Source organism: Anser anser (genome assembly GCF_964211835.1).
Source record: "Anser anser genome assembly, chromosome: 1".
NCBI lineage: Eukaryota > Metazoa > Chordata > Aves > Anseriformes > Anatidae > Anser > Anser anser.
In genome coordinates, this window is record NC_139720.1 from 177,818,406 (window position 1) to 177,842,659 (window position 24,254).

At 35.3% G+C, this 24,254-nt stretch overlaps 1 long non-coding RNA gene across 1 annotated transcript; it reads left to right on the plus strand.

Annotated features, from left to right (window-relative positions):
• The first annotated feature begins 9,917 nt into the window (after positions 1-9,917).
• On the plus strand, positions 9,918-20,963 carry LOC310887309. Its single transcript, XR_014575710.1, has 4 exons — positions 9,918-10,062; positions 12,133-12,210; positions 17,390-17,490; positions 17,616-20,963. It is a non-coding gene; the product is annotated as an uncharacterized lncRNA (long non-coding RNA).
• The last annotated feature ends 3,291 nt before the right edge of the window (positions 20,964-24,254 follow it).

Consider the following 24,254-nt stretch of genomic DNA (forward strand, 5'->3'; position numbering starts at 1 on the left):
GTGTAGCGGCTTAGCACACCAGGAAATCATGTCTGCCTGAGGTATCTCAAGTTGGGTACATAAAACTGAAGCATCAAAAATAACTTGTTACTTTGAACTGTAAAACTTGATATTATTGAATTAGGAAATGCCTACCCAATGAAAAATGCCTTCTAGAGGGAAGTTGCTCTTGGTGAGAAATCTTTGAAGTAAAAGCCTCCCCCATCTACGTAAGATTTGAAATAATTTACCCACTTCATTGAAAGCTCTAATTATATAGTATGAATGCCTGCATACATCAAAAAGCCAAGCCATTAATCAAGCCTATTACTAACTCTTCAAGCCACCCCAGCTGTATGTGAAGGAGGTGTGAAAAACTAAAGTTCAGTAATCTAAAAAAAATACTCCAGCTTTATTCCTTTCTTTGTAAATTGGTAGTAGTTGTGAAGGAATCACAGTAGTATTCACCCTGCGGGTGATTTTTGAAATGGACTTTTCTGATCTAAACCCAAATTGTATTCCAAAATTAAAACACAGGTTCTATTTGGCATTTTCTATGCCAAGAATTTTCTGAATCAGACATACCAAGTAAGCTCCAGTGATTTTCTGAGTCACTTCTGTTTGTAGTATTTTTTATAATTAAAGCTTTTGAGAGACTCAGTTCTAAGCAGCTGCACTAGACTAACTAGCAGGTGCTCATGACTCTACTTGAATTAGTTTCTGTCCTACTGTGATACCTATCTGTGCTGGAGCAAAAACAGCATCTTATCAGACTCAGGACAGATCACAATCATCTATGATCCTTGTACCAAAGAATGTGTAATCTCATTTCAGTCAATGCATCAGTCTATATAGTAAGAAAAGAAGAAACCAGAGATGTCTGAAAGTACCAAAAATGTGCATGCTTACCTGTGGGAACTAGATTAATTATCTTGAAGTGTCCTGGTGTTTCTGTTTAAGTATATACAGATACAAAGTTCTGTAGACTTAACTAAGCATTACAAATCTGTTCTTTTGTACAGACTAAATATAAATGAGTCTTGAGGAAGAATATGAAAGAGAAAAAAGCCTTTTGCAGTAAAGTAAGAGTGTATTCCAGCTGTGAAGGACAGTTTTGGAAAGGACCTCGAAGATTAGAGGAAAAGTAGATAAAATAGCAATAGAAACAAAATCCCAAAATACAAGCAACAAATAAAGTTTCAATGGGAGAGGTAATGAAGTGAGGACAAAACTTGCAGTACAGAATAACAAAAATGGATAAAACAGAAGGATAAGTGGAAATAGGGCAAAGAGCACTAGAGTATATTATGTAAGCAAGAACATAAAAGGCACTGCACTGATCTGCAGACTGAGTATGAGAACTGAAGGATGAGGAGGAGTAACAAAAAATATTCAGACAAGGTCTAAGGAAATGAAATATTAAGAGCAAAGGTGAGAGCTGGAGAGGTAGAACACTAGGAGCTGCATAAGAACATAAGGCTGCATGTGAGAAGAAATAAGTGAATCACATGAAAGTGAAGACAAAAAATCAGGAGAGAAAACAATACACACAGAAACAAAAGGGAATAAGAACCAGGTATGGAAACGAATGTGAAAAGAAAATAAGATACAATTTCTTTCAATAAAATAGAAAAATAAAATACAAAAAAAGTTTAATATAACCTTTACATAATCTATTATTTCATTTAGAATGTTCACCTTTCCATCCAGAAGGAAATTCACTAATAGTCTCTTTTGCTTGAAGTCTCATACCCCTGAGGTATCAGATGATTTTTGATAGTCAGTTTGGTAAAGATGTTTCACATCCTTCTCTTTGATTTCTGTTCTGTCTTTCTCAACAAATTGATTGACCTAGTTTGTAAAGGAGAATTTAACACTACTGACTGAGTTTGTTCTTTTCTCTTTCTTCAATCAAATTGGCTCTTTCCCTCTTCTAGTGATGAAATAACTGGTCATCCAAGTCTTTCTCTGAACACAAACACTTTATACTTTCTTCTGGATTGGCTCTTCACCTATTCTCTTTGGCCTAGATGACTTTTTTACAGAAAAAAATCCCATAATCCTTGCTTGTCTTTGCAATTTACCAGATTAAAAATGTTTTTTTATATATCTCACTCTTCTGTTTCATCATTCTGTCATATTTTAAGTAACTGCATAATAGAGCAAATTAAAAGACTGAACCCTGCTTTCAAACACAAGGCCATTCATCATTCCTGACAGAAGTTTCTTAAATTGTTTTTAAAGACCTCCATTGAGGAAAACTCCACATCTTCCACAGGTATACTCAGACTAGATTTAGCATCTGAACATAAAAACAAATTGGTTGAAGAATTACATTTCAGGATTTTCTACCCGCAGCAGTTCTAGAGATCTCTGCTACTTGTTGCTGTAGTAATTTTGGTACATAAACCTTTAGATAGATTTGTAAACCTTAATTGTTTCAGAATTTTAGGAAATAGATGCACAGTACAATAAAAATCTCATCCTCCTGTAAAATATCCAAATTTTGGCACAAAGAGATGAAACTTTCAAAATTGCCACTCTGAAATATTGAGCTTGACAGTATCGAAAAGATAACCCTCTGTTAACAAACAAAAACAATAAAAAAATCTTCCAGAAGAAAATGGTGCTTGATTGCAAAGCTTTGTCCATTGGAATAATTCTTCCATGCAGTGAAAACTAATTATTAATTATACTGCACGTGTACATCAGAGAGCCGCACAATTAGTCAAGCCTGTTTCTGTATCTTCAGGCTGTTCCAGCTGCATGTGAAAGGAACTATGACTATTTCTGACCTTACAAGGTTTGTGTCTAACCAAGCTCTTTCTTGCTGTAATTTCAGCTTTGGTCTTCCTTTCTTGAATCCTGTGCTTGAAAAACATTTTCTTTCCTCTTCATATCACCTTTATACGAACATGAATATTATTTTTCATGTCCCTCCTTTTTTTTTTTTTTTTTGAAAAGAGATGCCAGTGGTCTCTGTCTCTCCTCTCCCCTTCCCTCGTTCCCTCGCCCCCCCGCCCCCCCTCCCCCCCCTTTTTTTTTTCCCTGTCATGTTTGCTAGATCATTTTGGTACTTCTTTCTTGGGAGTGTCCATAGTTCATATCTTTCTTGCAATGCAATGCTCAGAGTGTTGGAAGTATTATTCCTTGTGTTTTACATGATAAAACACTGTTCATACATCCTAATAGATGCCTTAGAAAGTTTGCCTCTTACTGCTAAGTACCTAATGAATACTGTAGTATTTGAATATCTAATTATTCTGTCTAACTTTATGAAAATGCACGTCTGTATTTAATTTTATCTCTATTTTCCAGGCCATTTCTCCAATTTGTCATGAAATTCTAATTCTGTCCTTCAGCGTCCTAACTGTTCATCCCTGTCTCATGTCATTTACAATAGTAATCATGTTCTCTATTTCATCAAACAGGTCATTATTAAAACATTGCTCTAGTTTGATGGTTTGATGTTGTGGGTATCATTATTTATTATTATTTGGAAGCTAGTGAGGGAATTCTTTATTTCTATCTCTATGTAGACTTTTATGCCAAACGACTTTAGACAAAGTACACAGATGCGTATACTTGATATGGTTTCACAAACTGTAAAAGGCTACAAAGCTAAATGCTGTAAAGCTTCCTCCTGTCACCTGAAGTACTTGATGTTCTTCAAAGACCCCAAAGCATGTACTACATAATAAGTTTTCAGTATTCTCAAATATATATATATATAATGATGATATTATAATGCACCATAGTTAGCTAAAGAGCTCATGTTACAAATCTATTACACTGAACAGTTTGAAAGTGTGCCTGAAATGTGAAAGTACAGATTACAGTTTGAAATTACATAAAACATTTTCTATTTTAATGTTTTGTTTTACTTTTGCTTTCTTCTCTTCTTAGGCATTTCTTAGCGTGGTAGTCATATCATCTAATAGTATATACCAATAAAGTCCTGGATATGTCTCAATTAGTCACCCTAGCTCTATAATCAGTCAATAAAAAGGAACAGAAACTTATAGTGTGGTTCAGAAAATTATTTTAATGTCTACCTTAGGACATTCCGATTCAATTTTTTCCTTTGACTATAAAGGGAGCCTCAATAATTAGTTCTATATCACAGATGTCTACACTTCTTCATTTGAAACTCTTTCTGTATTTTTCCATAAAAATTCCAATTTTCAACATCTCTCTCTGTCTGTATGTGTCCTACCCTCAAGTCCAGAACCGCCTCCTGGCTGAGCACTCAAATGTTGTTTGGGAAGGTAACTTTTCTGCTCTCTTCTGTCATTACAAATGATTGAGAGAGACTCTGTCAGAACAAGGAAACAACAAACCACCTCTTTTCTTTTCACCTTTTTACTAAACTTAACAGAATCCACACGGTAAACTTACAGCAACTAATCAAGCAGACACACTATTTTCCACAGTACTTTTAACAAGAAATGAGTCTTAAAATTTTTTGCATGTTTTACTTTCAGTTGAAATATGAGAAGTAGTGGGAGCAAAATCAAGGCACATTCAATTCATAAATCCATTTAATTTAAATAAAATAATGAAAGTGTCTCATAAAAGTAACGATAGTGACATTACAGCCGTAAGAAGAAACTTACAACATAGTAAGTGATTTTATGCTTTCGAGTTTGGATGCTGACAACATTCATGAAGATTCCAGGGGTTTCCATAATGTATTACCTGTGCTGGAGACTTTCACTTTGTTGGCAGTTACAGAATTTAAACAACTTTTATTTTATAGTAATCACTTTTACAAGGCTGTCTTGTGTTGGATATAGCATTCACACTGTAACAATATCAATAATGTGTCATACACTTTTTTTCCCCCTCTGGGTATGCTTTTTATTTGATACCAGGATCTTTTTAAAAATACTCTGAAACATATAATTATTAAATAAAAAATCCAGAATAACAAAGAAAAGTCCACCCCAATAGATTGTGCCAGCAGTAAGGTGTAGCTCTGGAAACAGAAAATTTATTTTTTTTCCTTTGTTATCAAATCATGTGGAAAGATTCACACAGGAAAGACAAGTAGTTTTCAAACCTTTTCAATCTGCAAACCAAGCATGTTTTGCACTGCCAGACATAGATCACTCAAAGCTAATGAAAGCCTATTGAAAATGGGCTTGTTTAATAATAATAATAATAATAATTACAATTTGTGGCCCCTTAGAAGCAGTCCAGAGTCCTTGATCTGCAGAAATGACTAGTTGGGTGTTTCAGCAACATAAATGCTGTCAAGGAAATGCTGTTCACTTCAGTCCCTTCAAAATGATAAAACCTGAACTCTTGTGGTAAATTGATCATAAGGCAAGTAATGCTGAAATGCACAAGCTCCAGAGGAAGAGACGTTCTCAGGAAAATGCAAATGAAAACAGTTGAACTGCTCCCATTTTCAGCAAGAAAACACTATAAATATATCTCCTTCAAAGTAATTTATCTTACAAAGTTCAGCATTCAATCAAGATTTGAGAGGTGTCTCTAAAATTTTTCAAAATCTTAACATGCTCATAGCTCCAAATATATCTGAAATACAAGTTCAAGATGTGTTTCAGGTGTACTAATCCTATTTCAGACATGAGTGGCTGATTACTCAGCTTCACTCATTGCAAGCCAGCTGTCAAAAAGAAAGATTGTTGAAGTCAGTTCAGAAATATCTCAGTTCTCTGAGCCAGTGTGAATGTCAGCTGTTTTCCAAAGCAATTAAATTAATACAAATGATTCTGTAGTAGAGGCAAGCAATGCACTAAGCATGGACATCCTCTTGTTCACTAATCACTCAGTGTCAGAGAGACAGATAAAGGTCTGCTTCATTGGGTGCCTACGTTCCGGCTGACTGCCATTGTATATCATCTACTTAAACCTGGCTTGGTTGGTTGGTTCCTAAAAGCTCATTAGAAAAAATTATGTAGGGCATGAATCCCAACACATTAATTCTCAGTCAATCTAGCCATAATAAGATAACAATAAACACTTCTTTATATTGAATTTAATTACATTCAATTATTAAATTATTAAATTTATTTTCAGTCTAGCCTGTGAAGTAAATAGCAATATTCAATTTATTCTGGAGTTTGCTTATGCTGCTAGATGTGTTATGTAAAAGAGTCATGTAATTTTCAGCCTTTGATAGAAACACCACTAATTCTGACTGTGCTATTTTTTTTCTTGGATTTTCAGTGGAAAATTTAGTTTTGATAATTGTTTCCCAGCATATCACTATTAGGGTCTTTTACATTTTTGATTCCAAATTTCTTATAAATGTTATTCCCTATGGTACCTTAGTACTCTTGTTTTTCTGTCTGGGACAACTGGATTGGATGCCAATTTCACTGCATAGTTCACAACCCAAAACATTCGTATATTCCTTTCCTGTTTTTTAGAATCAAATTGTTTTTGGTAGATGCTGTTTACTGTTACATATTTGTAGCTTTGTTCTGTTAATTTCTCTTTCATGTTATTTCAGTTTCACACAATTTAGATTTTTGTTTCTGTTGCTTTGTTGTTTCTGTTGTTGTTTATTTCATTCAGAAACTGCTTTGAGTCTCTTGTCATGCTCTTCTGCTTTTCCCCAGATCAAAATGTCATCTTTGCAGACCTCAGTAAACTATATGCCATCAAAAATGTAGTTTTTTAAATTTTATTTTTATTTTTTGGTAAAACACCTTTTGTACTGAACACAGCCCAAGTGGCAGTTTGAGAAAACAATATTTCCCAAAGGGGCTGTTGAACATGCACAAATATATACTCTGTATTTCTAAGGGCATCTAGCATAACCCTGCTGATGTATGAAGCATAAAGGAATATATATTTGGCATCAGCCATCTATTCCTGAACATCTCTTCTTTGAAAGAAGAAAATCTGAACAAACACAATTCGTTTTCTGTTTACGAGCATAGAATTCTGATATTTTTCCTATAATGGACAATATATACATTCTAATAGTTTGATACACAGTGATTTCCAGAGCAATAATATCATTCTAATGTCACACAGAGGAAACGTGGCAATGTTAGGAAATGGGAGACATTTACCAATCTTCAGTACTCTTCTATATTGCCGTATTGCTCAATCTTCAAAATATCTATTCAGATAGTTCCTGAGGTGTGATGAAATCTGATTCTTTGCAGTGAATGTACTCTTAGTGAGGCTCAGGGTATGAAGCATTTTCGTTTCAATAAATTTGCTTTTGACACCAAAAGTTATCCAATACTGGTACATTTTAAGTTGTACACATTTGCCCATAAATGTAATTCATATATTCCTTTAATGAAAACAAGCTCACCATTTTCATTTTATTATTATTATTTCCCAATTATTTTTATTATTATTTCCCAATATATCACTGATGGCTCACATTTTCCCCTTGTACTTCTGCCCTAAAAGTAAAAAATGTTTGATTTACTTTCTGGTCATTAACACATTTATTTTCTGCCTGTAGTATTTTTCTTCGTTCTAAAAAAAAAAAATCTCTAAGCTAATTGTACTGTTATCAATCCTATGAGACTGCTAGTCTTTGCAAGTGTTTCAAAATCATCTAATAAATTTTAATGCTTATATTATGTATATTATTATTATTTGTGTGTGTGTGTGTGGTGACTACATCATTATCTGTCCTTTCTTAAAATTTGAAGTCTCTTTTGTAAACTGCTTGTTTGATGGTCTTTCTTTCTCATGTTGCTTTCTCTCTGATTCCAAATTAATGAAATTTATTAAATCTAGAGCACAACTTTTGGAGTAGAAGGGGTGACCTTTTCTACTTGGGAAATTACAACTGCCCTCTGTAGCACCTTTCTCACTCTCTTTGTTACTAAATTTGTCTATCAGATTTATTGCCTGGTCTCATGTTTTGTGAGAACTGAAAATTGCATTCTTCAACAAATATTTATCTGTGAATTGAATAAAATTATTATTAATGTTACATTTCAAATACCTTAATTTTGTTGTTTCTGACAACTTCTGTCATATATTGCATAAAGAAAGTATGATACTGAAATTTCAAAACTGTTGGAGATTGTAGTTGCCCTAGATTTTCAATAGCCATTTTCCTAATTGCTCCACTATAACTTACTCCAAATCAAAGAATAACAGAGCACTGCTTCGATTAGGGTTTTACTTCAACCTTATCATTATTTCAAAATCTTAGCTGTTGTAGTACAGAAAAAAAAAAATCCATCTAACTCATGATAGAGACATGTTGTGGTTTAACCCATCAGGCAGTTCTCACTCACTCCCCTGCAGTGGAATGGGGGAGAGAATTGGAAAAAGGTAAAATTCATGGGTTGAAATAAAGACAGTTTAATAGGACAGAATAAGAAGGGAAATAATAATAATATTTTTTAAAATAATAATAATAATAAAAAAAAAGTGGTGCACAATACAATTGCTCACTACCAACTGAGGAGGGATGCCCAGCCCACCTCTGAGCAGTGGAAGTCCCCTCTCCCAACCCCAAACATTCACCTCAGCTTTTATTGTTCAGCATGACATCATATGGTATGGAATATCCCTTTGGTCAGTTTGGGTCAGCTATCCTGGTTCTGTCCACTCCCAGCTTCTTGTGCCCCCCCAGCCTTATCTCTGACAGGGCAGTAGGAAAAGCTGTAAAATCCTTGACTCTGGGTAAGCACCACTCTGCAACAGCTAAAACATCAGTGTGTTATCAGCATTATTTTTCTTCTATATCTGAAACACAGCACCATACCAGACACTATGAAGAAAATCAAACCTATTTCGGCTGATACCAGGACAGTAGGAGAACATCAAAAAGTGCAACACATCTTTTCACTTCCTTTTATTCTGCTGAAATGCTAGACCAAAAAAAATCCAAATGAGCTATTATTTTTCACACACACAGTTTGCTGACATCACAGAGGAAGCAATTTTAAGGAATTCACATGAATACTACTCTCAAATATGCGAACTCTGCAATACTATCTTTGTATTGCAATTAAAAACAAAGTTGTCATAAATGTTTCTTCCTCACAAAAAAAAAAAAGCCATCACTTTAAACTCTCTCCAAACAATCTCTATTCCTGATTCCATGCTTGCTTTATTTATGAAAGAAGACCTTAAGTCTGAGTCAAAGAATCAAAATTCTCCCAGACCTCCAGCTATTGAAGATCAAACACCAAGAGAGAGATGGGGAGAGGGAAAGTCTTACAAACAAAGTAAAAGAAGAGTCATAATTAACAGGACACAGAATGCAAGACATTGTCAAATTTTATGAAATAGTAAATTGCTTCCTTTGCTTATGCTCTTTATATTTTATTACTTTTTCATGCAGTTTTCCTGAGTATTTGAAGTCTTAGGTTTTTTGTTTGTTTGTTTTGTGCAGTCTTGTCCCTAATTTTTCTCTTTGCTGTTCTTTCGTTATTTATTGTTCAATATATACAGAAAAGAAGCATTAAGCTATGGGGACTGTTAGAATTTGAGCTGGGTAATTCTAAAGAGGGGATGTATTAATGAATTAATTAGAACAATTGAATTGCCTAATTAACAGGGAGAGTTCATTAATAAATACATTTTAAATCTCTGTCTCTCCTCAAAATGGACAGTCCTAGAATTCTGAGGATGGTTCTAACATTGCTACATAAAAATGAAAGCATTTTCAAGTAGAAATAATATTTAAAATCAATTGTAATAATCACTATTTTGATAAATATATAAAAATACATCTTTTTATTTACTCAGAATAACATTCAAGGATTTTTTTTTTTTTAATTTTTTATTTAAGACAAACGACAAATTTGGTTTAAGCCAAACTGAAACAAATTCAGTTATTTTAGTTTTTCAAACTGGATTGATGCTCTAGTGGCCCGCCTCCCCCTGCCCCCTCCCTGTCCCTCCCCCCCCAGCTGTAGATGTAAGCTACAAATGTTCTTTATGAGCTTTGGTAGTGATCAGATAAGTCAGTGAAATTCTGTTTTTTGCTGAAGCTTATTCTTATCTTTGGATACTACTAAACTCTCCTCGCAGAGATATTTGTTATCTCTGACTTATACATGTAAAGAACAAACTTGACATGGAAAAACACTAGATTCCAGAAAAGAGAAATTAAAACAGGTAAGGTTTTTGTTTGTTTGTTTGTTTTGTCTTTCCCTGGGGGAACAAGTTGATGCTGCTGGTAGGGCTTGTTCTGTGTTTTGTTTGATTGTTTGTTTGTTTTCTGAGTCACAATGTAAAAATATATACATTATAGTCATAGAAGATCAAAGCCAAAGAAGGAATTTAGAACATGTTTCTTTGGCATATTTTCCCCCACCTCAACAGTCATATATTGTTCAATCAAGAAAATAAATTAATGCACCTTAGCTCACAGTTGATTGTCTAAGGCCTTCCAAAAATACAGAGGCATTGTTTCTTTTTATTTTAGCTTCATAAGCAACTGGTTTACTGCCTTGACATTTGATATTGAACTGAGGTTGAACATAAGAATGTAGAGCTGGAATTTTCATTTGGTCTAATTCTATTCTAATCCATTTTTTTACAATCTTTGTCAACATGTATTATCACAGAAATCCGTGAATGTTCACTGATGGTCATTTCTATACTTCAACCCACAACACAATTCTATTAACCACTAAGTAAAACAGGAAAAACAACAAATAGTCATTAAATAGGAAGGATGGTGAGAGAGAGAGAGTATTGTTAAGGTCTACAGTTCTTGCACTTTATTTAATAAAATTATTCATCCTAAGAAGTAGAAAATACCATATGCTGGAGAGATAAGTAACAAATTTACAAAAATCTCTGACAATTTCACACCGAATAAATTTGTTCCAGACTCCAAATCTGAAAAATATTTTAACCTTGAATGTGGGAGGTTTTTTTAGGGCTTCTGTGAAGATTTTACTTATACAGTTTTCAAGCAAAGCCAAGAATCATTACTTTTCAGGGTCTCAGAATCACAAGAATGGTTGGATGGGACCTCTAGAGCTCATCAGGTCCAACCCCTCTGCTCAAACAGGAACACCTGTAGCAGGTTGCCCTGGACCATGTCCAGACAGCTTTTGAAGATCTTAAAAGAGGGAGACTCTACAACTTCTCTGGGCAACCTATTCCAGTGCTTCATCACCTGTACATTAAAGAAGATCTTCATGATTCTTAGACAGAAACTCTTGCGCTCCAGTTTGTGCCCATTGGTTCTTGCTCTGTCACTGAACACCACTCATCATTTTTGCACCCTCTTCTCTAGGCTGCTCTCAATGAGTTTTTCTCCCAGTCTGTACATGTGTCTGGGATTGACCCAGGTCCAGCACCTTGCACTTGAATTTGTTGAACCTCATTAGATCCATATGGTCCCACTTCTTGAGCCTGTCCAGGTCTCTTTGGATGGCATCCCTTCCTTCTATTGTACGGACTGCACCACTCAACTTGGCGTCATCTGCAAACTTGCTGAGGGTTTACTCAATCTCACTGTCTATATCATTGATAAAGGTATTAAATAACACCAGTCCCAACACGGACCCTGATTTGACCAATCAAGATTTCCCCTTGGTGAGCCCATGATGACTACTACTCATGGTTTTCTTGTGTACTGCGTCTGGATGGAATGGAGTTAACTTTCCCTGCAGCAGCCTATACAGTGCTGTGCTCCACATGTGTATCTATAACAGCATTGGCATGACACCGGTGTTTTGTCCATTGCTGAGCAATACTGGCACAGCACCAAGACTCCACCCATCCCCAAAAGACATTAGGCTGGGGTTGGACAAGATGTGGGGAGGGGACATCACCAGGGCAACTAAACCAACCAAAGGGGTATTCCATACCATATGATGTTACACTCAGAAATAAAAGGTGGGAAAGGGGAAGGAGAGGGGGAGGTTCTTGTTATGAACTCTTCTGTCCTCCCATACAACTGCTGCACATATTGAGGCCTCGCATCCTGATATGTGGCTGAACGTCGCTTGTTGATGGGAAGTAGAGAATAATTTTGTTTTCTCTCTCTCTCTCTCTCTGCTTCTACATTGTCCTTCTTCCCTTTCCCTTCTTCCCTTTCCCTTCTTCCCTTTCCCTTCTTCCCTTTCCCTTCTTCCCTTTCCCTTCTTCCCTTTCCCTTCTTCCCTTTCCCTCTAATTAAATTATCCTTATCTCAACTTGTAAGCTTTTTATTTATTTATTTATTTCCAGCATACTTTCTTCTTCCCCTCCTCTTCTGAGGAGGCGGATTGAGAGAGTGGTGGCAATGGATTTCAGCTGCCCAGCAAGGTAAAAACCATTACACCTTGTCATTCATGTGTCTGGAAATACTTTCCAGGATTATCTGCTCTATCAGTTTCATGTTTATTTTCCTCCTTACTATCTTGTCTTAAACAATCTCAACTTGGTCAATTTTAATTTGGTTTGAGGACCCTTATGATTAAAGGACATAAGAAGTACCCTACATGCACTACATGACAATGGTCTTTCCACTCCAGCATCCTTTATTAAGCAGTGGGAAAAGGAGAGGTGATTCACAGTGGCCATGCATACTTCTTGGTTGTCTCTATTGCACTTGCCTTAGAGTATCCCAGGCTCCAGAATTGTTCTGTCAGGGATATAATTCTATGATTCTATGCTTCTATGATTAGAGCATTCTTCCTTTCTTAGTTCATTTAGTATACACGTAAGATCCTAATTTCATTATGTTTTTCCATTTTTTTGGCTGATTTCCAAATGTCTTCTGGACAGGGGTTAGAGGGAGGGAGTGTAGGTGGTTGGACATGCACAGACATTCTAAAATTAATAGTATCTACATAATGAAACCATTGCTACAAATAAATTATTTAAAAATACTGCATGCTACGTTTCCAATATGGATTTAAAACTTTTCTAATGGCTTTCTGCTTTACAAGAAGATAATGCAGAATGAAAAATTCCCACAAATATAAGTATTTCTAAAATAATTAAATCAACATCAGTCTATGGTTTAGAATTGGTTCCTGTGTGGTGCAGAGATAGTATCTTTCTAAGAACCAACATATCAACTTAATATTATATAATATTTTGGTTAGGATAGAAGACTTCCTGGAAATTCAAGTAATTCAAATGTAAAAGAAAAATAAATTTGTGTAAAAGGTGAAGATTTCAAACATCATTTTTGTTCTTATTTTCTCTAATTTTATTAAAAAAAATCTTTTTCTTGCATGCTATTCATCTTTGTCATTGCTTTCATATTGTTTTGTTTTTCAATACAAAGTTACAGGATAGCATGTAATAAGAACATTTTATTTACTTATTCATTTATTTATTGTCAGTAGAGTCACTGGGCCAAATTGGTTAATTTAATTTCCAGTAACAGAAACTTAGCATTTAACTATGGACTTCTTCAACCTTACAACAGTGGTCAGATAAGAATCCCGTCTAATGCATTATTTCTTTTTATTTTATCACAATTTATTTAATTAATATATTTTATCTATAATCCAAAATAAAAAGACTATTGTAAAAATTGTAAAGTATTGTAAAAATGGCCAAACATTGTCTTTGAAACAGTAACTTATTTCTGAAACATTAATCTTAACTGCAAATTGGGCCTACAAATAAGTACACATGTTGAATACTGAATCAATAACAAAACCAAAAAGATGGAAGGTTTATCATATGAAAACTACAGAAATTATATCTTAAATTCTTCTATTCAACATTTTACTATTCATATGATAATGTTAATGGTATCTGGCATAACAGTTGTAATTAAAAAGCTTTTGCATGTAGTTATGTGTCTGTAAGTTGTCATCAAATTATGCTTTGAACTAATTTGCTCTCTTTTAGAGACAAAAAACAAAACATTGATTAGTTTTGTGCAATTTTCCTCATTACATGGCAAAATAATTTATTTCCATATTATATGACTTTTTTTTTCATTGCAAAAGGTTTATTTACAGACTGAAGATACTGCTAGTAAAAATGTGATTTTTTTGAGATAGCTTTTTAAAATATTAATGAATATTCTACCAGTCAGCTGCTGAAGATATGTCACATGTTCAGTAGTGTCAGTAGTGATGTTTTTATTTACTTTGAATTGCATATGGCTCATGCTGTTGGGTCTACACTGATTGCAGAGAAACGATGAGGATTTCTAGCACCCTAACTAATGGTAATCATCCTGCCAAAGCTGCCCTGTGCCAGCCCAAGGGGAAATTTGGATTAGATGTTAGGAGGAAATTCTTCACTCAGAGGGTGGTGAGGCACTGGAGCAGTTTGCCCCATCCCTGGAGGTGTTCAAGACCAGGTTGGACAGGGCCCTGGGCAACCTGATCTAGTGGGTGACATCCCTGCCCATGGCAGGGAGGGTGGAATAAGAAGATCTTTAATATCTCTTCCAATCCAAGCTATTTTATGATTCTATAATTTTCAGGCAGAACAGAGCATCTTAGATTATTGCCTAGCTTTCTTAAAGAAGATAAACTCTTATTTGCTTGCCATATGTGGAGTAATTGCTGGAGGTGACTTATTGAGGTTAAATGTATGTCCACATCTTAAGAGAAAGTTCAGGTTTGAGGAACCTCTTAGGGTGAGATGCAGCAGATATGCAAGGAATTTGTTCCATGATAGTCCCCTTGGCAAGATGACCTGCAACATTAGGTGTTGGTAACACCAGGGGAGTTTGGTGTGCTGACTCTGAGATATAGCATGGAGGGTGGAGCAGAGTGTAGACACCATGGCCAGGCTCTTTGATATCACTGCAGGGATGGGGAACCTGATGATACTATGGAGCTGATAAGAATGCATGGCCAGCCCCAAGTCTACCTGATAACCAAATCATGTCATGATGGTGAACTTTGCTCATTTTAATCTCATTATAATGCCAAAGGCTACCCTCCTCCAGGGTGCGACCACTCCTCTCTGAGCACACGCTCCGAATTTCTCTGAGTCTATACCTTTAAAGCTAAAGTGAGAAAAAATTATACCAATCACAACGAAGACATGTATGACTAGAATCACTCAAGCTCCACCTAAAAGCAAGAAAATAGTATAACAATGGCCCAAGAGAGGAATGTGTTGGGGAAGACACCATCACCAATAAGTTGGAAGGACATCGCTGACTTCTGGGATCAATGGGCTGAAACTCTCTTTCCCCCATAGGGACACCTATTGGGTGAGATTCAAACTCTCATTTATACTGAGTCTTTCCCTGGGAAACCTAACATTCTCAATAGAGTTGTTTCATAAGTTAGCACATATGTAATTAGTTGTGCTTTTCATATTCTTGGTATTTGCACATGCTTTGCAGACAGTATATTTATCTCCAACAATCCAAAAGAACATGTACCCCTGTTGCTTCAATAAACTACACCAGACATTTACTAGACTGAAAGTGTATTGGGCTATTTGTGCATCCACAATAGTGGTTGATGCAACCGGACTTATAGTGTTAATTGTGCTATTTGTGCATCCATGATAATTCAATATAATTATTGTGACTGGACTTACAGTACTGTATTATTGTGCTAGTTGTGCATCTTTGATCATGATAATTTAATATATAAAATGTGATCAGACTTATAGTGTCAAATTGGGCATCACTCTGAATCTAAGCCCAGCTGTCCCCAGCCTCTCTGATATCTGAGGACAAGCTGGAACACAAGGGGGTTTATGTCCAGCCAAACTTCCTTACCCTTTAATGCAATGCCATGGTATGGCATTTTCTTAGACCAATAGATACATTAGTCTTCTATCAACCAATGAAAATAACTTACTTATTTATTTATTTATTTTTAAGTTTTACACAGGTGTCTGAGAGTATCCTTGTTTCTTGGTGGGATTTATTGTTTCTAAGTATTGTGATCAGCAGGTTAACTCTATTTCTAAATCTTCTCTAAGTGCTCTCTGAAGGTTTAAAGGACATAAGTCTTTTCGTCTGCTGAGTACACCCACTAAATCATGAATAAGACCACAGAGTTTGGTGTACCAGACATTGACAACTCAGTAGATTTAGAATGGACAGCAAGAATCAACTGAGCAGGGCTTTGAAATGTGGTAAAAAGTAAGCTTGCCTTAACAGCAAAATTTGACTATTCCTAGGTAGAGATGTGGAAAAATTTTCTCCAGATCCAGGAGCCCATAAACAAAGGGATTCTAGAAAGCATCTTTATCTTGTATGCTAGGGGAGACTGAGAATGAGGTCTTTGATAGAGAGAGGGGAGAAGGGGTTATTTGTGTGTAGGATGAGCATTTCAGAGAGGAACTGAGATGTATAACTTCAAAAAAAAAAAAAAAAGTTGAGGCTATGAGTATCAACCTTTTCATAGCAGCTGTTGCTTTGGCATGAATGAGATGGGGCAAATATCTGAGAATCACTTCAGACAATTTTGTTAGTAATGAGTCTTTGAGGACTTTACAAAGGCATACTTCAGTTCAGTGACAATTGAGTTAATTGTCTTTGCAGAAATATACCTGTTTCCCAAGTTACACTAGTTTAAGGCACCATGTTCTAGTCACAAAATATCACGTAACAGCAGTTTGCATTTGTCTAAGTATGTTAAAATCCATAGCTTTTGCTTGTCTAAATTTTATGCAAAATTACTTCTGCCTGGTTACTTTCAAGAAAACAATTGAACAATGTAAGGTTATTTGAAAAGGATAAATCTACTACAGTCAGATGGCTTGAATTTTGGCAGTTCATCCTGATTTGTAGCACATAGTGATAATCTCAGTATTTGGACACATCCTTTTGATTAAACATTGATGAAGATTGTAATAAAGAGTGTCCAAAGATGAAAGGAGTTTTAATTTACTATATATAGTTCTCAAATGCTTTTTTTTTGTGTGTGTGTGTGGTGTTTTTGTGTGTGTGTGTGTTTTTTACTTAGAAAAATTTTTAGATACGTTGGACTGTCTAAAACAAGACATGAAGACAATTTGATGATTCAGCTAGTCTAGTTTGACATGGCAATCCACAGTGTGGGTAGATGTACAATCTTCTAAGCCAAATTCCAGTTTGGGGTTCTGCAATATACAGCTGGGTTGTGTCATGAAAACAGAACCATTTCATAATTAAAACCACATTTCCAAATATTTTTCATTATTAATCCACTATGCATTTCTGCTCCAATATTATCCATTGTCCTTTTATTTTTATGCATTTATTTTTGATCTTTTTTATTTGTATTTATTTTAAGAAGGATGCAAGTGCAAGGTCTCTGAAATCCTCTTCATCATTGCAAACATAATTGCATTAGATGTCTCTCCATTCTCCTTTTAACAACCTCTTTTTATTTTAACAACCATCTTTATAAAGTTGTTGCGCATCAAAGAACACCTTAGTATAAAACGGGAAAATGAGGCACATAAAATAACGATAAAGATGTATTTTCTTAGATTTCTCAAGCTGAGGTTATTACTGAGGAAGTTAACTTTTGAAGCATGTGATGCTAGAAATGTCCCCTTCTTTCCTCTTCCCAAGGAGAAGGACCTCTGCAAGAAGTACAGAGGAAGAGGAATGCATTGCAACACTAAAGGGTCAGAGACAAATTTCAAGATTTTTCAGAGGTTCTGCTGCTTCAGGTGATATGCTTTTAAGGTGCTGCTGAGACAGCATCCATTTTCTTCTTCCATACTTCCTTAGAGGAAAATGTCAAGACTGATAATTTTTCCTCCCTCCCTCCCTCCCTCTTTCCTCCTAAATTTAGGGTGAGATTCATCACATCTAACTTTTCGTATAGACATCTGCTTCTGAGAAAGATGGCTAGATGGCTTCATAGTTAATGGAAAACACATCAGTGGAATTGATGCTATCACCTAAGCTAATGTACTCACCTGAACGAATATGGTTACCTACTTTATGATGAAATCAATTGCTTTCCAGGTTCCATTGACTATATTAACTGGATTTTCATTTATTACAGTGGGAATTTAAACATTTATTGACCTGGAATAAGTGAGATGAATTCTTCTAGGGATTCAATTCAGCTGGCCAGGATCTCATGAAATTTCCCATATCCTAAGTATCACGACTAGTGTTCAGGTAATCTGTAAATCAGTTAGTTATGATTCAGTTACCTAAGCTTAGGTATCCGGTACAATTTCAAACACCCTTGACGCCTTGAACATTCATTTGCATGAAGCTGTCTGACCTTTGAAGAACCCAACATCTGGAGGACATTTTGGAGGCCAGAGCCCAGAGCAGATTAAAGGACATCAATGTCTGTGTGGGCTCCAGTTTCAAGACACTTTAGTGTTTGGAAGGAATATCAAACTTAATGTGTGTCATTATAGGATCACAGCATCACTACAATGACTGTTCTCAACACACAAGTGCAGATGTCTTCAAAGAAGAAAAGGGAAAACTATTTTTTCTGTAGTGGGGAAAATAGCCTAATAATTTAAACAACAAGCTTTGATTTTTTTTTTTTTCCTTTTTGGGCTGTCAACTACTATTCGCTCTTTCAGTTTTTAACATGTATGCCCTTTACTTTTTCTAGCTGCATCTGAGGAGAAAGCTTTAAATTTTCCAGAGAGTAGGAATGATTTTAGTCCCTATGGTATTTTTCTCCACTCTGTGTCTTCCTCCCTGTACTGACTGGAAAGTGTGTAGTCTTTTTACTCTGCTATATGAGGCAGTACGAGGCCAGGGCTCCAGTGAATACAATTTTACAAAACCTTAAATGTCAGCATGTGTAATCTACAAGAACTTCATTGTTTCCTTTCATCTGCTTTTGCTAGCACGTTGCTTTGTGCAGAGGAGAAAGCTTATTAACAATGGTATACAAGAAAGTAATGATACAAGAAAATAAATGAGTATTTACCAAGGAAGGTGGGCGAACAGTAGAATCCTTACTAATTGGTTATGATAGAAGTTTAATAAGCCATTCAAATGACTACATGCCATGGATTCCTCTTGTCAGTTGAGCTCTAAAAGTTCAATTCCCAGGTTGGACTAGGGCTTAAAATGCAGTAGAATTGCTTAAAAATTCGTAAGCTTCATTACTGGAATGCAAGTATAGTACGGCATATGAACTATTACTAAACACAAGGAATGCATGTATCAATTATAACTATTATTTTTTTTTGTATTTAAAAAACACCATGCAAATTCTCAGACAGCCCTTTAAATAGGTGGAGTGAAATAAGTATGTATGTGTACTAAAGCTTCTTAACTCTCTACAATAGATTTCTCACTCATTTGCTTAGCAGATGCTTTCTGAGTCAGCACGTCTCCCATACAAGCTTTACTTTTCAATGTGTGCAGAAACACATTGTCTCACTATCTGCTATGAGTTTACGGAATCTCAGATGGGGCAGCTTTACTGGAAGAATGGGTTTCTCGCGTAGTTAATAAATGTAGCAATAGTATTCATAAGCACATCATAAGGTTGACCAAGATTTTTGAAAATAACACACTAAAGTTGACGATATTAAATCCATTCCTGGGCTTATAAGCAAACAGTCTTATTTTGAGAAAGCACAGAACACAAAGTGGCTCCAGCTAAGGCTAGTGGGAGATGAGGCTCTTCAATGTCTTTCAGTCTTAGTGTATTTTGAGTGTGGACTCTATGTTCCTTTTTTGGCAACAGGTGTATCACAGGGAAAAGGATTCATGAATATCCTTCACCTTACCATGGATCACTACTTACAATATTCAGGCTATGTTAGAAGAAATCCTGTTTAAATATTCAATATCTGCTGATACGTATTTAATATATAGATTCCCTCTTCCAAAGTATTTTGCCCATTCTATCTATCTACCAGCAATAACCTCCTTTTTCTGCCATTAAAATATATTATGTTCTCCTGTGCAATTAGTTGTGTTGGGTATGCTATCACACATAAATATCTGCAATACCATGTTTACACTTTAAACAAAGACTAATCCGTAAGCCCCTTCCACAGACAGAAAGATAAGCATCTCTCAGTCTGGCATATAGTGAAATAGATTTCCTAAACTAACAAATGCACTTCAGAAAAATTTGAAAAACAAACTATCAAAAACCTTTTGTATGTCAAAAGAAACAAGATAAATTGAAAATGAACATATCAGACAGTAGTTACAAAAAATATCTGCAACTGTGGAAACTGTTTACTGTAGAAAGGAAAAGTAGAGGCTTTCCAAAAAGTATATATTTATCAGGATTGTTATGGTTTATATGAACCTAGTTATTTAAAGCTTGGCAGTTGTAGGTAGACCTCTAAATATTTTATTGAGTTATGATGCTTTTCATAAGGTTGTATCCTTTATTGCTGCTGTGAAAACAAAACAAACAAAAAAAACTCAGCCAGTTGACAGGAGATCAAATGTCTTGGGTCTTAATGTGGTTTTGAAGGGTGTGGCTGACAATCTGTGGGCATTAAGAAGCAGAAAGACTCCAGCCAGAATTTCCCTGGTGCTACCCAGAGCAGAATTATGACTATCATGTTTTACAGGTGAAATACTGTTTTACTGTATTCCAGGATTTTTATTTATTTATTTATTTACTGACTCACAGTTAGTTTCAAATCCACTATTTGACCAGCATCCATTTACTTATTTATTTATTTGTGTGTTTTTTGTTTTGTTTTTAAATTATTTCTTATTCAGTTATTCCTCATTTTTCCTTTGTACCTTAGATTTTAGTATAACCATTGCATTTATCTATATTTAATTTAATTCTAGTGACTTTTTGTATGAATTTGTCAAAAAACACTTTATATTCTTATCCAGTACTTGAAAATGTTTGTCACCTTTTCTGCTGTAATGGCATACGTTAATATACTTCACCTATTCCAACTGTTAATGAAAATACTGAAGAGGACTAGATCTGTGGTACATCCATGAGGAATGAAACTTGAAGCACTCTCATAGCGTAAACCAATCATAACTACTTCTTCAGGTAATTTTTCAATAGGTGATAACACCTTAACTGTATTATCTTAGTTTGCTTATGAGGATGTCATGCATGGCAGTGTCAAAGAACTTAATAAAGTCAAGCTGTACCAAACCCCCTGCTTCTTCTTTATTCATGTGGCCTGTTAGTTTGTCAGAGGGGGAAAAAAAAAAAATAAATTAGTTTGACATGATCAGTTCTTGACATACTCATGCTATCCATTTTTATCACCTTATTGTATTTGAGGTACTTATTGATTTTTTTAATATTTTTGTTATAGAATCTTGCCAGAAATTGAAGTTATACTAACAGGGCTGTAATGCTCTGGGTTCTCTTTTATTTGCATTTTTCTTCCTACTCTTTTTTTTTTTTTTTTTTTTGAGCTTAGATATTAATCTTATTCTTGTTAGATCTCCAGATTCCTAAAGATAATGTGCCAGAGGTCCAGATATCCTATATAATTTATTCTTCATGTAATAAGGTGAATTTAGCCAAACTGCACAACTTGAATTTGCCTACTTAAAAAAAAAAAAGACAACAAAGACACGCTATAACATGTTCTTTCTATACTTTGCTCTGTATTTCATAACACTTCATAAAGATTATTTCTTTATATATGTACTCAAAATAAGGTTTGTGGGACTTTATTTATATATATATATTTATTTAAAGCAAAGAAAGCACTGATTGTTTCTGTCTTCACCTAATTCAATATTTGTTTCATATCCTTGCTTTCTTTTCTGTTTACTTCTATTGTGTTTATTTCTAATGCCACATCCAGGGGCCTTTTGAAGACATACATATAGGGAAACTCCACAGCATCTCTTGGCAACCTATTCCAGTGCTCTATCATCTGCACATCAAAGAAGTGCTTACTGATGTTTAGACGGAACCTCTTGTCTTCCAGGTTGTGCACACTGCCTCTTGTCCTGGAACCTGGCAATACTGAAAAGAGCCTGGCTCCTTCTTTGCATCCTCCCTCTATCCTATCCTCCCTCTATCCTATCCTCCCTCTATCCTATCCTCCCTCTATCCTATCCTCCCTCTATCCTATCCTCCCTCTATCCTATCCTCCCTCTATCCTATCCTCCCTCTATCCTATCCTCCCTCTATCCTCCCTCTATCCTCCCTCTATCCTCCCTCTATCCTCCCTCTATCCTCCCTCTATCCTATCCTATCCTATCCTATCCTATCCTATCCTATCCTATCCTATCCTATCCTATCCTATCCTATCCTATCCTATCCTATCCTATCCTATCCTATCCTATCCTATCCTATCCTATCCTATCCTATCCTATTTATACACATTGATAAGAACCCTTCTCAATAAATGAAGATTAGTATGGTTTCCTCATAAGAAATCTTTCAACAGCCAACATGCTTATGTTCTGTCCTGGAGAATATGAGTTGTCAGGTTCCCTAGCTTGCAAATTAAATAACATTTTTTTTGTTTTCCTCCCAATAATGTTATTGCAAGAATTACCACACGGTACACAGAAAAAATAGTAAGATATCAGCTTTGGTCTGTCTTTGTTCTATTTTGGATCCAAAAGCAGATGACATTTTTCCAATTTCTATTTGCATTCACTGGAGATTTGGTGCAAGATCAGATTACCACAAGATAAAACTGATGCCTGCCATATGGTGGTAAAATCTGACTAGAGAAGCTCAAAAGATTTGGCATCAGTGAACCCAAAATGTTAATATAAACCTCATTTGTATCTAAGCACTGCCTTCTCACCCATCTTTAATAAGTAAATGTAGTTAACATGTGAGTGAGGTAGTTTGCTATGACATTTCCTAATGTTACATTCGAAGAGAATAATTTCATAAGTTCATATGGCGATCTCAATGAGTCAGCTTGGATTTGTACGTTAGGACAGACTGCCTTACATTGAACACAGCTATTATCTCACAGATGTCTGTGGTAAAATTAAAAAAAAAATACAGATTCAAGTGAAATGAGCAGGGAATCAATTATGAGACACAGAAGTTCTGTCAGTGTCTAATTATATTAATTATGAACAAATGCAATACGTAAAAAATGCCATTTCCAATAATCAAATAAGGCCATCTTTTTATTATTTTATTTTTAAAGAAAGTTAAGCATTTCACCCTTTTTAAGCAGTACACTATAAAGTCAGAGCTTAAATATTCAATTAATTTAGTGACTACTACAAAATTTTACTTGTTTCTTCATTATTTATATATTCATTATTAGTTATTTATACAACTAAATTTGTTATGAGGAGCTATTTCAATTTACTATAAACACAGCCATGTGGACACTTGTATCCCTAACAAAGTCAGGGTTTCTATTTAGGTCTATCAGCTTATAGACTTGAGTGAACTTAATGGTATGGCCTTTGCTTTCAAACAACAACACAAAAATAATAACCCCACAGATTGGTTACTGTAAGACATGTCAGGTTACTATAAGACATTGGTTACTATAAGACAAGCTTTTGAGACAGACTTCCAGCAAAAACACCTTCAATTTCAACGTGAAGATGATCATATAAATATTTGCCCCTAGTACCTCAGCCTAGATTTCATGCCAAGAGAGACTTTTCAACCCTTATATTCTCACAAATCTATTTTCTCATACTTTTATGTTATTTTTGGCTGATGTGACAGAAACACTATACACTTTTATTATAAAGAAAAGATGGTTTACAGAGTGCTCCTGATCCACCTATTAATACAAGCTTATAAGCATATAACTGTGCATGTAAGAGTAATGTAAAATGGTTTAATGAATACAGCTAATTTTGAAATAAATTACTACAAAAAATAGTTTTGTACTTTGTGCTTCTAAGATGCAAATGGTTTGTGATTTTAGATAGTGCAGACTTTTAAAAATATTTTAAGTTGCTCTTCTCAATTCAATAATCTGGGAAGGGAAGGGAGGGGAGGGGAAGGGGAAGGGGAGAGGAAGGGAAGGGAAAACGAGAAAAAATGTCTAAAAAACTATGATCCTTAAGGATAGCCTTTTTTCCAGAGAGATCTTTTATCCCTTTTGTGGTTGAAATAGGCCTAAAAATTCAGCCCATCGTTTACTGTCAATAGGGTTGAATCAGTCCCAAAGACAGCACTATTGATTAACGTAGAAAATCACCATTCTGAATCAAAAGAAAAAAACAAACAAAATATAAGCTTTTTTTTTTTTTCAGTTGGATATTAGAAGAAATTTCTTTACTGGAACAGTTATGCAGTGTTGGAATAGGCTGCCCAGGGAAGTAAGTGGTTGAGTCACCATCCACCAGGGATGGATGCCCAACCCCCGGAAGTGTTAAAGGCCAGGTTGGATGGGGCTTTGAGCAACCTCGTCTAGTGGATGGTGTCCCTGCCCAGGCAGGAAAGTTGAAATTAGATGACCTTTAAGGTCCCTTCCAACTCAAAACATTCTATGATTCTATGCTGCTAAGATCCTTGGAGGTCTTCAAGAAATGTGTAGATGTAGAACTT